Below are 15,822 nucleotides of genomic sequence, written 5' to 3'. Positions count from 1 at the left end.
GTGTACCGCCAATGGAATACCGTGGTTGAAAGACCGCTGCGTGGATTCGTGGATCGTGATAGTGTGGGCGTATTCCTGTTGGCGTGACGGTGGAGGTTTTGTTATCGCCAGTTTATCACTGACCTTTGGTGTGACGGACTTGTGTGGGTGTCTGGATTTTGGGGGATTCCGATCGTCTGCGGCGGTGTGTTGGTGGTCTTCTGTGCGGCGGTAAGCGGCTTTTACCGCCAATGTTGTAATGACCCCCATAATGTATATTTTAGTTGTATAATACAATAAGGATATAATGCAATTAAGGTGTAAGAATCATAAGGTCAGATGTGCGACTTTTTGTTTTGTGACTTGCAATTTGCGATCCATTTAGGAATCACAAATTGCGAGTCACAAAACAAAACGTACACCAGTGTTAAGTACACTGTTTGTGATTCCCAATGGGGTCGCAAATGACCTACCTCATCAATATTCATGAGGTAGGTCACAATTTGCGACCCCATTGGTAATGGTTGCACTCACAGGGATGGTAGCCAGCTGGGGACAGCAGAACACCATGTCTGTGACTGCTTTTATATTAAGCAGGTTTTTTTTTTTTTTTTTTTTTTTTAATGCAGCTCGTTTTACTTAAAGGAAAATGGGATGCATTTCAAAAAGAAAAATGGAAAGTTTTCTTTTCATTTTTTCAGAGTAGGCAGAGGTGTGTGGGATCATTGCCAGCTCTGAAAAAATATTTTGGCTACCATTCACAAAGGGGAAGGGGGTCTCGTGGGTACCCCGTTTGCGAATGGGTTAGCACCAATTCAAAATTGGTGTTAACTGCGATTGTTTTGCAACTGCATTCAAAGTCACAAAAAAATCATACATGCCATTCAGATTTGTTATTAGGAAGGGATGCCCTGAACACACCCCTTCCTAATACCGAATCTCAAAACAAAAATTGCAAATGAGTAACAAGTTACTGTTTCACAATTTTGCCTTTGTACAGCTCAAAAAGCAGTTTTCTAGTTGCAAAGGGGCCGATTCTGCAAATCAGCCTGCTTGCGACTAGAAAAACGCTTTGTACAGGTAGCTCATAGTCAAAGGTGAAAAGGTATATAAAGACATCACTCTTTATAGGCCGCATGATGTCATAAAATCTGCTCGTCCATTAAACAGAAAAAAAGAGTATATCTGTGGTAAAATTATTTTCGTATTTGTTTCAGCTGTTCTTCAGACATACGTTTAGCAGTATTCCTCTTTTTATTCAGTAGATCTTTGTCCTGATTTGTAGTTTGCGATCTGTGCTTCCAAATTAGTGGCATCGTTTCTTGTTTTCCTGCAAGAGTAAGTACATTTCTAGATTTGGAATCCTTTATAAAGACATCTCCCTTGTTAGGCCATATGTTGACTTAACTTGTTGTATTAGAAGTCCCAGAAGTGTACTATTCCATTTTTTTCAGTAGTAATCCTCCTAAGAACTTTGGTTCAAGGAAGATATGGTAGGAATGTGGCAGTTTATGTAAGGTTGCTACCATTAAACTCTGTCTATCCAGTTTTACATTACACTCTACTCTCTGTCCATCCAGTTTTATTTTTTATGTAGATGATGTAGTGTCCAGCTGTAACATCTACACTTTCTTGACAAATACTGGTTATACGTGTATATGTTTTTCCACAAATAGAGATTTGTACAGCTTTAACAATTGTAATTTGATTTTCTAATTTAGTTCAATCTGCATTGCTTCGTTGTAGCTTTAAGATGATATACTTGCCAGTTCTTCTTATGTTCAAAATTGATACCAGATCTGGCTTACATTTTGTGCAGATATTATTCTGTGATGCATCTTTAAACCATTTCTCAAAACTGACACTTTAACATTCAGGTAGAGCTAAATAGATATATCATTCTGAATCGATTTCTGTTTATGAAGAAAAGGAATAATTTCCACAGTCATGCTGCCATGAGTAACTTAGTCCATAAAGGTCATCAATAGGTACCATCTCTTCTTCTAAGATAACAACTACAGTCATCAAGAATTCCTGTGCATCTTCTTGAGTGTATTGAGTGAAGTGTACAGATCCAGTCCACAGATCTGCAAGATCTCTAACAAAAGATGCAAAATATGTTTTTATTCTATCATTACACAAGCGTTCTAACAAGTTAAAAAGTGCAAAGCACAATCTTTTGTCCTTTTTCTGTTTAATTGCATGAACCTAAAGCGGTAACGAGAATAGTGCTTTGAGAACTACATTGACATAGCAGTTGACTCCAGAGAGGTTTGAGAACTGGTAAACAACAATTTCACCAGTATTTTTAGTATTTATTTTCTCCAATACTTCTTCCTTGTTGCATTGGTGACAGGGCATGCAGTGTGGGCAGCGCTTACAGAATTCTGTCATAAGCATACACACAGATATTTGACCAGCTCTGAAGGCGGGAGCCTTGGCCCTTCAGCACAGCAGCATTTCATTTTCAGGCGGAAGCTGGTATTTGACAGTACTGAGGTAAAAAATAATTTTATAATCCTAGTTGAGATCTCAAACAAAAACTATTGGTTCCAGTAAAATCGCTTTATTTATGTGTGGTGTAGAGCCCTAAAATCAATTTATAATGGCAACCAGTAGCAATATAATTCAGCCTCCACTTTTTCTACAAAGCCCAGAGAAACATTTAGCAAAATGGAAACAATGGCTACGAATCTTTGAGAATTATTTAGTGGCAATTTTAGCAGCCAGGTATGAGGCAGAGCACATAATGCATTACATTTCAACCACTTAGGAATAGCTGGTCACAAAGAGTTTGATAATCTGCCTACTGTGCCTACATCAACATGAGAAAATGTGAGGTGGTATGCTTATGACGAAGCAAAGTAGAGAATGTAGAGACAGTATTCGAGCGCTAAAAAAGGAACTAGGATTGCAGTCCTTTTTAGATGATAAATCCAAGTTTGCACAACGCTCACACGCCTGGCTTCTCATGCGGACTGGTCTGAGTAAAAAAAAAATGGCTCACACCAGGCAGCGCCGGCGTATGGGAAAATGGGGATTGTGCGTCAAAAAATGGTGCAAGTCAGGTCTGAGGCAAAAATCAGGCCTCAAACCTGACTTGCAACATTTTCTTTGACGCACAATCCCCATTTACATGACTCCTGTCTTATCAAAGACAGGAGTCATGCCCCCTTGCCCAATGGCCATGGTCATTGGGCATAGTGGCATGTAGGGGGGCCCAAATCAAGCCCCCCTATGCCATTTAAAAAAAACTTTAAAAAAGACTTACCTGAACTTACATTTAGTTCCCGGGGATGGGTCCCCCATCCATGGGTGTCCTCCAGGGGTGGGCGAGGGTGGCAGGGGGTGTCCCTGGGGGGCAGGGGAGGGCACCTGTGGACTTCTTCCGAGCCCACAGATCCCTTAACGCCTGCCCTGACCCAGGCGTTAAAAAACGGTGCACATCAGGCTGTGCGCTGTTTTTTGAGACCCACACCCTCCTGTGCGTCAAAATGACGTTGGGGTGTAAATAAGGCACACAGGCCTTAAAGTCATTTTTTGGAAGGGAACGCCTACCTTGCATATCATGAACGCAAGGCAGTTTCCCACTTCCCAAAAATTACGCACATGGTGGAATTTTGACGTCCGCGGCTTCGGGCGTCAAAGTTTAAATGTGGGGCAGTGTTTGAATTGTTTGACGCACATTCGGCACAAACTGAGTATAAATATGCCCCCAAGTGTTTTGCTGGAGCAGCAATATTTTTTCAAGCGCAAGCAAAGTAGAAGAGGTTTATTGCTGCTTTGAGTTTTTTAACATCAACATGTGAATTTGAAAACAGCATACGTTTCTACATCCAAGACCAATTTGTTTTTAACTTCTTTCAATGAAAATTCAGGAGGGAATAATAAATTGCAGAAACCCAACATTGTCTGAGGTCACTGATATCGCAACAAGCATAGAACAGTCATTTATCTCTTCAATGGCTTTGGAAGAAATGTAGACTATCATCCTCTTCCTCGCATAGAGGAGATGTTAGCTAAAATTAGTGGAGCTACGTATTTCTCTATAAATGATCTCCACTCAGCATATCACCAGATTCCTCTTGGTAAACAATCACAAGATCTCACAACATTTGTGACACCATGTGGACCCTATAAATATCTGAGGCTACCTCTTAGACTGGTGTCAGCTGCCAGTATGTTTCAGTGGATGATGCAGGCTTTTCAAGACAACATTTTGATTTTTACAAAGGGGAACATATAATGGTATTGGGGAAGTGCTCTTGAGAGAGAGGTGCATGACAGTGAGACCTGAAAAGTGCAAAATCATGGTGCAGGAGGCTGACTGTCTTGGGCACACAATTTCTGTAGCAGGTATTAAACCAAAGTGAAGTAATCTTGAGACTATTCAAAAAGCACCAGCGCTTTCTGACAAAAACACTTTTCAGGCCTTTTAGGACTGTGAGAATATTATGCCCATTTTGTTCTGGGATATGCCATTGCAGTCCAACCTATGAGATAACAACTTTGCAAAGGAATAAAATTGATATGGACACAGGAGATTAACAATGTTTTTGAGAAGATTAAAGATATGTGACCAAGACTCCCACTCAGAAACCATGTGATCCAAAAGTAAAATGCTTTATTACAGTAGCTGTCAGTTTAAAAGGGGTAGAGCGGTTTTTGAACAATTTGTTGATTGGAAAGAAACTACCATAGCATTTGCCTCCAGGACACTTTCAAAGGCAAAAAATAATTATAGTGCTATTGAACACGAAGCATTCGTCTGTGTATGGGCTATTCAAAAGTTTAAGTCTTATATTTGGTGTAAGCCATTTGAAATATTCACAGACCATAAATAAACCCTTGGTATGTCTATTTTCAGGAAATGGTGTGAGGCAGGCATCTGCATGACTAGTCTGACTTCTAGCCAGATTACAATAGTTTGATATGCAGGTGAAATCCAAGGAGATGAAAACTTCAGGGCACACTGTCTCTCTCACTTACCGTTGATTGAATCAGATCGATCAAGATGAGTGTGTTGTGGGAATAATTGATCCTGTGCAGGGTGTGAATGGGAAAGTTTCTGAGAATAGATGGGCAAAGACCATAAAAGAGGATGTTATTTTGAAAAAAGTTCTGTCTTATAGAAAGGATGGAAAATAGAGGGTGACCTATAAAGCTACGCACTGGTGTCTTCAGAGCTTACCTGTGAGAGTAATATTTGTATGTGTAATGGATTATTTGTACCTCTTGTGAGTCTCTAGATGAAAATCATAAGAATTTCTCATGTAGGTCATTTCGGAGTTTGTGCAAATTGCAAAAGATAGAGACAGTTCTTTTCATGGCCAAACTGGATTATCAAGTGAGATATTTGATTAACATTTGCTCACAATGGGGGGCGTGGCTAGGTGCTGACAGCAACAGCCGCCATTAAGCTGGGCTCCTCTCTCCGCTTCCTAATCCCCCATTAAATCCGCAGATTTATCCTGCTTCCCGATGGCAGCGAAGGGCCGTGAGCGGCCACATCAGCGGGGCAGTGGGTTGGGGTGATCTTGCCTCGATTGTCGCTGAGGAGAGGACGGGGGCGCCCTGCGGCCTGTGCGTGGCAGCATGGCCGCATGGAGCCAGCAGCTGAGAAGTTGTGCGCTGGGCCGACGGACCTGCAGTTGCCGGTGGAGTGGGGAGGGCGGCGATAGAAGGCGGCCCCTGGCCCCGGGACTCCTGGGTGCGGGTCCCTGTCCGGAGTCTCCTCAGCCGGAGAAGCTGTGACCGGAGTTGGATGGAGTCTCTACTCCCCGCTCCTTCCCCCCTCTGATGGTGGTGACTGTGGCGACATCCAGAGCCCCGGAGGCAGATGGAGTGAGGAGCAGGGAGCGAGGAGGTGGGAGCAGAGGAGGCCCACCTTTGTGTGGCAGATCTACTACTAAGGTACGGGGTGGGGGTGCGGTGCACGCGAGCTGTGGCCCAGGCTTCGTGGCCTGCGTTGGGTGTTGCTGGACCTGTGAAGGGGGAGCTGTAGATGATTGCCTCTCCCTCCACACATCACTCCCCTTTTCTCTACATTGGCGATGGCACGGCTGGTACAGCGGGAGATCGTGGCCCCCCTGTCCCTTTCCCTTGGTAAAGAGCTGGTGTCTTGAAGTGGAGCAGAGCGGCGCACACACGGGCACTTCGTGCAAGAGGAGGTCCAGCCGGCTTGTTGGACCTTGCCCTAGGAGCCTCCTGAGGCCGGCGGTGGGGCAAGTCCACGACTGGGAGGGCTGCTGGTGAGCCTTCTCAGCGTGACAGCCATTCTAGCATGGCCAGGAACAAGGGGCTCCCTCGGCTCCAGGTGAACAAAATGGACAAATATGTGGTGCCGAGACCAGTGTGGGGATCCGTCGTGCCAGATGACACTGAGGGGGGTCAGGAGAAGGACCGGGACCCAGCGGACAAACCCTCCCTGGGTGTAATAATGACGGCAATCCAAGATCTGCGTGGCTCGCTGGAACCCAAGCTGGGCTGGGTCACGTGGATGTTAATCTTTCCCTTGCAGATCTCAAGAAAGTCACGGGGAAGGTCAATAACGCAGAAACAGATGTTGCCCGGTTACAGTCTACATCCAAAGAGACTGGAGGATCAGGTCCAGTTACCTACAGCGGAACACAAGAAAATAATGGAATGCCTGGAAGATCAGGAGGGGAGGGCCCGGAGAAACAACATTAGAGTGGTTGGGGTACCGGAGGGCGCTGAGGGCCCGAGTGTCGAGCTTCTCTTGGGGACCCTGATCGTGGACTCCCTCTGCCCTAAGAGGCTCTCTAAGTTCTTCACGGTCGAGCGGGCACATAGGGTTCCGGTCCCACCCCGCGCACACATTTTTAACTTTCAGGACAGAGATGCCATCCTACAGGCCACCAGATCACATGGAGATCTTCAATATGAGAACACTACTGCACGTTTCTTTCCACATTTCACACTGAGGGTCCCACAAAGGTGTCAAAGCATTCAGGAGGTCAAAAACACACTGCGGGACCACAAACTCAATACATGATGCTCTTCTCAGCAAGATTGAGAGCAATTGAAGAGGGCAAGGCATGGTACTTTGACACTCCAGAGGAGGCTTGGGAGTGGCAGGAGGGGTCCCGGTCGATGGGCCATGCGGCTTGACAGAGTCCCGGAGGAGACCCCGGTGAGGGGGGGTAGGATGGCCCCCTCCTCACAGAAACAGGAACAGGAAGTGGAGGCAGCTGGAAAGTAGTCGTTAGGAATGGTGACATTGGTAAAAACACACTGTGGTGGTGGTCCCTGGTTTCGATTGGGGACGAGACAGGCTCAGCGCTTGCAACAAACTCTCGGGAGGCACACAGCCTGTAACGTATATTGGGGGATGGTTTTGAATTGCATTTTATCATTACATTACCGTTGAAAGTGATCCGGAATGATAGCGCCTGACCACCCACGCAGGTGTTGAAGATGTTATGGGCAACAGGCGTTCCTCTGATGGGGGGTAGGCAGTTTTAAGCCCGCTAAGTGGGGTGGCAGATTGGGGGGAGTGTTTGGTTGGGAAATGTTGATTTACTGTTTTTGGTTGTATATTGTTTCAATGCCACTGTACAACTATGGGCTACCGAGCGATGCTGCCAGAGTGGAGCGGCCAGGGAGGGAACACCAGATCTGGTGAGCGGTGCAGCGTCCCAGGTGGGGAGGAGGGCGTACACATGGCAGGGATGATGGCATGCACCCTTAGGGTCATGACATGGAATGTGAATGGTCTGGGCAGTCGTATTAAGCACACCATAGTCCTGCAGTACCTGCGCAGGCACGGCCCTGATCTTGTCCTCTTACAAGAAACACACCTGAAGGGGAATTATTATAAGGCTCTAGACAGGTTTGGGTACCTCCTGGTAGCACATGCGGGTTACAAATCGGATTCTAGAGGGGTGGTTATCCTTAAAAAAAAATCAATACCTTTCATCCTTTCACGTACCTGGTGGGACACATTGGGACGGTATGTGGCTATTTCAGGTGTGTGGGAAGGGCGAGCCCTCAATCTGTGTTCAGTGTATGTTCCCCCGAGACTCCTGGGTGCCACTCTGATGGACCTTGGCGCCCTGTTTCTTGATTTCCCACCAGGACTCCTGATCCTGGGAGCAACATGAACCTGGTTTCGGACCCGGGGTTAGACAGGCTCTCGCAGGCAAAGGGGCCCCCTGCCACAGTGGTGCTACTGTCCTTTATGGACTCCTTTGGTTTGACAGATCTGTGGAGGGCACTGAATCCAGGGAAGCGGCAGTACACCTATACCTCTGTCCCCCACGGCAGTTTTCCTAGGCTGGACTATTTACTCACATCAGGGACCCATATGGGTGAGTTCTGGGAGGCAGCTCACTACCTAAGAGGGATTTGGGACTACTCTCCCGTGGTGGGCATCTTGCTGGGTCCTACCAAGTCCTACACTCTACCTCTGCAAATAGACACTTGGCACCTTAGAGACAAAGTTTTTGTAGACAAAATGAGGGAAAGTGCCACTCAATATTTTGAGGATAAATTAGGGTCTGTAGACACTGCAAATATCCTGTGGGAGGCCCTCGAAACTGTACTCAGGGGCCATGCGCAATATTTGATCATCGGGAAAAAAAGGAACAAAATTTACAAGCCGCAAACCTCAAGTGGAGATCGTGGCTCTTGAGGCCCACTGTGAGGCGGACAGGGGGACGGAAGGTGGCCTTCCGCACCAGTTACAACTTAAGCACTACGAGCTGTGCGCCTTGGCCGAACAACATGCGCAGGCATATGCGCTGGCGACCCAGAGCCGCCTATATGATGTGGGTGACAAAGCCAATAAACTGCTGGCTTGGTTGGACAAGAGGGACAGGGAATGATCATGGGTCAGGGTAGTAGAGTCTAAGGATGGCGGCCTCTGTGAGAGCAACGTGTCCATAGCGGAGGCATTCGCCGCACACTACGAGGAGGTTTATACCTTGGTGACTCGGATGACAGAGGAGGATTGCGCATACCTCCTGTGGGACAACCCGCTTTCGGGGCTCTTGGTTGAGGAAAGGGACAAGTTGGACGCTGAGCTGTCAGAGGAGAAGGTTACCATGGCGTTGCAGGGGCTTCAGTTGGGTAAAGCGGCATGTCCGAATGGACTCCCGATGGAGTTGTTCAAATGCCTGGGAAACAAGATAGTACGCCATATGTTGGCCATGTTTCTGGAGGCAAGGGAGGTGAGGGCACTACTGCTGGATCAGTGGATCTTGACTATCGTATTGATCACGAAGAAGGATGAATCCCCTGAGAAATGTGCCTTCTACAGGCCCATCTCCCTTCTCAATGCGGAGGTCAAGGTAATGGCAAAGGTCCCGGGTACTAGATTACACGCGATCATCACTAAGCTCATTTATCCGGATCTGTTGGGCTTTCTGCTGTCCAGATTGACGCGCTTGAATTTGAGGAAGCTCGACGGGGTCTTACACATGACTGACCATTGGACAGAGGGGCAGGAAGCGCTTCTATCCCTCGATGCGAAAAATGGCCTTCGACAGTGTTGAATGGCCTTATCATTTTGCGGTCCTTAAAAGGTTTAGAGTCGGCCCACGTTTCCTTGCCTTCACCATGCTGGTCTACCTCCTCATCTACCAGGAATACGAACGGCGGCGGCGACGACTATGGTGAGTATTGCACCTAGTACACAGGGGTGGGGGGAGGAAAAAGAGAGTGACACACACATGGAACACACAACACCCCCACCCTCACCCACAACACCATACACACAAACACATGCATCAACATTACATTTACAATCGTAACCCACTGGAAGAACGCAAGGTCAAAATGAATTGAGTCAAATCAGTGATATTTTAGAAATAGTCAGATATACGTAATTATTTGAACAACAGTATTTACAAAAATATACAATATGTACATAAGGCGGTACATTGTCCACTCAAAATGTCTGTGGGCTACTGGCGCAATACTGAGAGAACACTGCAGGGGCATCAGTTCGAAAACACACAGGCACCTCAGGGACGGGGAAGGGGGGCACTTCAGCCAGAAGATGGAATAATGCCACTGCTCCTGGAGGGGGCTCGATGCCCACAGCGATGTCCTGGGGAGTGCAAGGCCACAGTCTCCCAAGTGGGTGGGTTGCCCAAAGCCACAGTCTCTCTAGTGGGTGGTTTGCCCACTGCTTGGTCCTGGGGAGTGCAAAGCCACAGTCTCTCTAGTGGGTGGGTTGCCCACTGCTTGGTACTGGGGAGTGCAATGCCACAGTATCTCTAGTTGGTTGGTTGCCCACTGCTTGGTCCTGGGGAGTGCAAAACCACAGTCTTACTAGTGTTTGGTTTGCCCACTGCTTGGTCCTGGGGAGTGCAAAGCCACAGTCTCTCTAGTGGGTGGGTTGCCTACTGCTTGGTCCTGGGGAGTGCAAAGCCACAGTCTCTCTAGGGGTGGTTTGCCCACTGCTTGGTCCTGGGGAGTGCAAAGCCACAGTCTCTCTAGTGGGTGGTTTGCCCACTGCTTGGTCCTGGGGAGTGCAAGGCAACAGTCTCTCAAGGTTCTCCACTTTTTCTGGAGGGGGCTTTGTGCCCAGTGTGCTTCATCCTTCCAAGGATAGGGTGAGCGGATGCCTTTCTCCACTGGTTCTGGAGGGATCTTTGTGCCCAGTCTGCTTTATCCTGCCAAGGATAGGGTAAGTGGATGGCTTCTTCCACTGGTTCTGGAGGGGGCCTTGTGCCCAGTGTGCTTCATCCTGCAAGGATAGGGTGAGTGGATGCATATCTCCATTGGTTCTGGATGGGGCTTTGTGCCCAGTGTGCTTCATCCTGCCAAGGATAGGGTGATTGGATGCCTTTCTCCACTGGTTCTGGAGGGAGCTTTGTGCCCAGTGTGCTTCATCCTGCCAAGGACAGGGTGAGTGGATGCAAACCTCCAATGGTTCTTGAGGGGGCTTTGTGCCCAGTGTGCTTTATCCTGGCAAGGATAGGGTGAGTGGATGCATATCTCCACTGGTTCTGAAGGGGGATTTGTGCCCAGTGTGCTTCATCCTGCCAAGGATAGGGTGAGTAGATGCATATCTCCACTGGTTCTGGAGGGGGCTTTGTGCCCAGTGTGCTTCATCCTGCCAAGGATAGGGTGAATGGATGCCTTTCTCCTCTGGTTCTGGAGGGGGCTTTGTGCCCAGTCTGCTTCATCCTGCCAAGGATAGGGTGAGTGGATGGCTTCTTCCACTGGTTCTGGAGGGGGCTTTGTGCCCAGTGATGCAACACTTGGGGTGTGGCAGTTCACAGTCCCTCACCTGGGTGTCTGAGGCATGAGATTTGCAGGGTCCAGGTTGCATGATAGTCAATGGAGGCAGGGCTAGATTCCATCTGGCGTCGGCTACGGCTGCAAAATGGTGGTAGTGCCGGTGATGGTGGGGGTGCTGCCAGTGGTGGAGGGAGGCTGCAGCCCTTCTCCTGCAGCTTCGGATGGCTGCCCACTGGGGCTGCTGCTGCTGGTAGTGGTACTACTGTCAGCGGTGCAGGTGCGGTGCCTGCGGTAGTGCTAGCAGCAGTGCAGGTGGCAGTGCTGGCCATGGTGCAGGTGGCGGTGCTGCCAGTGGTGGAGGGAGGCTCCAGCCCTTCTCCTGCAGCTTCGGACGGCTGCCCACTGGGGGTGCTGCTGCTGACAGTAGTGGTGCTTGCGGCGGTGCTAGCTGCGTGGCTGCTGCCGGTGCTGCCCGCGGTGCAGGTGGTGGTGCTGGCTGTTGTACTGGTAGCCACCAGGCCTTCACCTGCAGTCTCGGATGGCTAAAGGCCTTGCCTGGTGTTTTGTGCTCCTTCCTCACCTTGGCAGATGGCGGTGTGACCTTGGTCCTTGCAGCTGGAGTCTTTGAGGTGCCCTGCTGGGTGGCTGTGGCGCCTTCCCCTTGCTTGATGCTCTCCCCCTCTTCACCTTGCCAGGTGGTGGAATGGTTTTGGCCTTGGCAGGGGTTGATGGCACACTGGCTGGGCTGACAGGTGCCCGCTTTGAGCCTCTGATAGCTGCAGGAACCACAGTGGATGTCGACTTGGTGACTGAGGTGCTGGGCTGGGTTCTGGCCACCCTGGCCCGAGGGGAAGGACAGGGAGTAGTTAAGAGGTCAATGTTTGCCAGGAAAAGCTTCTTAGACACAATGGGCGGGAAGAGGGAGAGGGTTTTGGAGTGGAGAAAGAGGGAGTGGTTGTAGGAGGTGTCTGTCTGATGAGTTTGGGTGCAGGTGTATTGGCTGGGTGCTGTTGTGAGGTGGATGGCTGTTGGTTGAGTGGGTGATTGCGTTTGTTTACTTTGGGAGGCGGGGTCACAGACAGTGGGAGAGGACACAGGGGACGTGTGCATGGATGTGGGGGTGGTGACTGCCAGCGAAGGGGGTGTTTTGATGGGCGTGCTGGTGATGGAGGTAGTGGATGAGGATGTAGTGCATGCAGGTGTGAGTGGAGACGCTACTGGGAGGGAGGTGGATGACGAGGAGGAAGGGGACACAGTGGAGGCAGTGGATGTTGGTGTGTCTGCATGGGGATGGTGCTTGTGTGAGTGCCTGTGAGGTGAAGTGTGGTGCTTGTGTTTGCCTGTGCCACTTTTGTGTGTTGATTTGGGCACAGAGGTGTCTGCCACTGACAGGGAGCTTCCATTGGAGGAGGAGTTGCTGTCTGTGGTGTCCCCTCCTGTCTCCGTCGTGGGGCTCCCCTCATCCTCTGTCCCACTGGTCCCCTTCACCGTCGGAGAATTCGGCCTCCAGGTCCATGTGGGATGCATCGCCCTCTGTCGCTGGTGCCTCTGCTCCTCCGCCAGATGATGCTAATGCATGAGGACAGGGTGACAAAACAAAAAGGGGGGAGACATAGGATACACATGGTCAATGCCAGCAACACCACTACCTTTGGCGTACACAACACACAGGGAGCAGCCCTATGCACTAGGCCATGCACTACCATTTCCTAACATAGTCACCAGCTCATGGGGTACAATGCCTAACACCATTAGCTGAACACCTGAAACCCAGAGGTCCCTACCCAGTAGTAGTTGCCCTCTAACACTATTGGGGTAGGAGTGCTTCAGAGCCTGCCCAACAAGGGACCTACCCTGCCATGTTCGCCCTGGCCTAGGGGCACCCACAGCCCACATCCCCACCTAGATAAACCTTAACGAGTGCACAGTCATGCTTCTGAATCTGTACTCACCCCCTTGTGGCTGCTGTGATGCCTTCAAGTGCCAATCCAACTCCAGATAAGCCACCGCCAGGATGCGGAACACCGAGGGGTCAGGGTACGACGGGCACCCCTTCCTCGTTGGGAGGCCAGCCCCAGCTGGATCTCCGGCGTCTTCCTTGCCCAGCGGCGCAGGTCCTCCCACCGTTTGCGGCAGTGAGTGCTCCACCTGTCAAAGTCCGCACCTCCTTGGCGATGGCACTCCAAATACCCTTTTTCTGGTGGGCGCTAACCTGTATGGAAAAGACAGCAGAAAAGGGAATTAGTCAACCATCCAGACCGTCACACTCATGGCCCACCAGATCCCTCCCATCCCCTGACGCACATACATTGACCACCATACATGCAGCACTCTGGCCAGGACACCTCAGTCCCCCCTACATGTGGCTTACACACACAGCACTCCATACATTCATGGCCCACGCATCATGCTCACAGTGTACTCACCTTTTTGTCTGGAGGACCGTAGAGTTACGTGTACTGAGTTAGGACCCCATCCACCAGTCTCTCCAACTCCTCTGCAGTGAAGGCAGGGGCCCTTTCCCCAGACACATGAGCCATTGTAGCTTGCAGACACAGGTCACAGCAGCACTTGCAGTGTAGGTCCTCTCCTGTTGAAGGTCAGGTAGCATGTGAGTGAATAGATAGAAAATGGCAGTCACGTCCACGACGGTGCGTACTGTCACCGCCGGCGTACATCGCCATTGGCTCCTGGAACCCATAGGGCCCAATGATAACCAATGCAAAGTTGAGCGGCGGTCATCGACCGCCTACCGCAATGGCGCACAACGCCAGCGGAATTACCTCATTTCCACTTGTCCTTCCTCACAGGTCAGGCAGCCACCATTTCAGGGGGGCACAGGGCATGGCACCTAACTGCATCACAGCAGACATTGGCACAGCAACTGACTCTCGGATTCGCATACTGGTTCTGTGAAGGAAAAGATGCATCATTATTGCTATAGATGTGTGAATATGAGCCTCTGCACACCGTTTTCCTCCACAGGCTTCAACCGCTGAGGATGAATATGAGATGGCGACATCCTCCAGTGTACAGACCCCTGGTGGACCTTGCGACAATGGAGGACAGACACATAATCATTACATACAGACTTGATCGGGCCACAGTCCCAGAACTGTGTGCCCAATTGGAGCCAGACCTGATTTCAGCTATCCGCCAGACCACAGGTATCCCCCCTCTAGTGAAGGTCCTGTCAGTGCTCCACTTCCTGGCAAGTGATTCCTTCCAAACAACAGTGGCCATGGCATCAGGGATGTCTCAGCCAATGTTCTCCAACGTGTTGACCAGAGTGTTGTCTGCCCTGCTGAAACACATTCGCAGCTACATTGTATTCCCTCAGGTGGAGGATTTGGCCACAGTGAAAGATGACTTCTATGCCCTGGGACACACCCCCAACATCATTGATGGTACACATGTGGTATTTGTCCTCCCCCCCCCCCTCCGGAGAAATGAACAAGTGTTCAGGAATAGAAAAAGCTATCACTCTATGAATGTGCAAATGGTGTGTTTGGCTGACCAGTACATCTCCCATGTGAATGCCAAGTATCTTGGCTCTGTGCATGATGCCTTTATCTTGAGGAATAGCAGCATCCCATATGTGAAGGCTCAACTCCAGAGGCACCGGGTGCTGCTAATAGGTGAGCCCAAGGTCCCCACCCAGCATATATTGGTGTATAGGTTTGTCCCTAAGGATGAGTGTGTGGCTAACAGGTATCCCTCGCTATTTGCAGGTGACTCTGGTTACCCCAACATCTCATGGCTACTGACCCCAGTGAGGAATGCCAGGACAAGGGCAGAGGAACGTTACAATGAGGCCCATGGGCGAAGAAGGTGGATAATTGAAAGAACCTTCGGCCTCCTGAAGGCCAGGTCCCAGTGCCTCAATCTGACTGGTAGATCCTTGTACTACTCACTCAAGAATGTGTGCCAGATCATCGTTGCATGTTGAATGTTGCACAACCTGGCCTTGAGACGCCAGGTGCCTTTTCTGCAGGGGGATGAGCCTAGAGATGGTCTTGTGTCAGCGTTGGGGCCTGTGGACAGTGAGGAAGAGTAGGAAGAGGAAGAAGATGTGGACCACAGACGTATATAATACAGCAGTACTTCCAGTGACACACAGGTAAGACACTGTAACTTAACTTTACTTTTCAGCTTTCTGTTGGACATTGTACATGGCAGCCTGATTTCCCTATGTCTGTGGCCACTTACTGTACCCTTTGGCATCTCTATTTTCCAATCTCTATGGCCCACTCTGGCTCCTGGTATGTTTACTGCTGCCCACAAAAGGTCATTCCTATGTAAATTTTACTGTACATATGACTTGCAATGCTTTGATAATGTTGTACTAATACATATTGGAATCATTTGACAGACTCCAGATTTGTATTTGTTCCAAGGGTGTTTATTTGAGTGCTCAAAAGTAGAGTGGGATGTGCAATGGGCTGGGGTGATGGTGGAGGAAAGTCCAGGGTAGAGTCCAGTGTCTTTGTATCACAGGTGCATTGTCCAAGGGGACAAAGGACGGGGAGCAATGGCAGTTCAAGGTGGACAGGGTGATAGAGAGGGACAGAAGAGTGACAATCAGGAGAGTCTTATTTCCTGGCGGGGGTCTTGGCCATGTTCTCTGGCTTC

This window comes from Pleurodeles waltl, chromosome 11, assembly GCF_031143425.1.
Source record: "Pleurodeles waltl isolate 20211129_DDA chromosome 11, aPleWal1.hap1.20221129, whole genome shotgun sequence".
NCBI lineage: Eukaryota > Metazoa > Chordata > Amphibia > Caudata > Salamandridae > Pleurodeles > Pleurodeles waltl.
The sequence above is the reverse complement of the archived record's forward strand: the minus strand, read 5'-3'. Positions refer to the sequence as shown.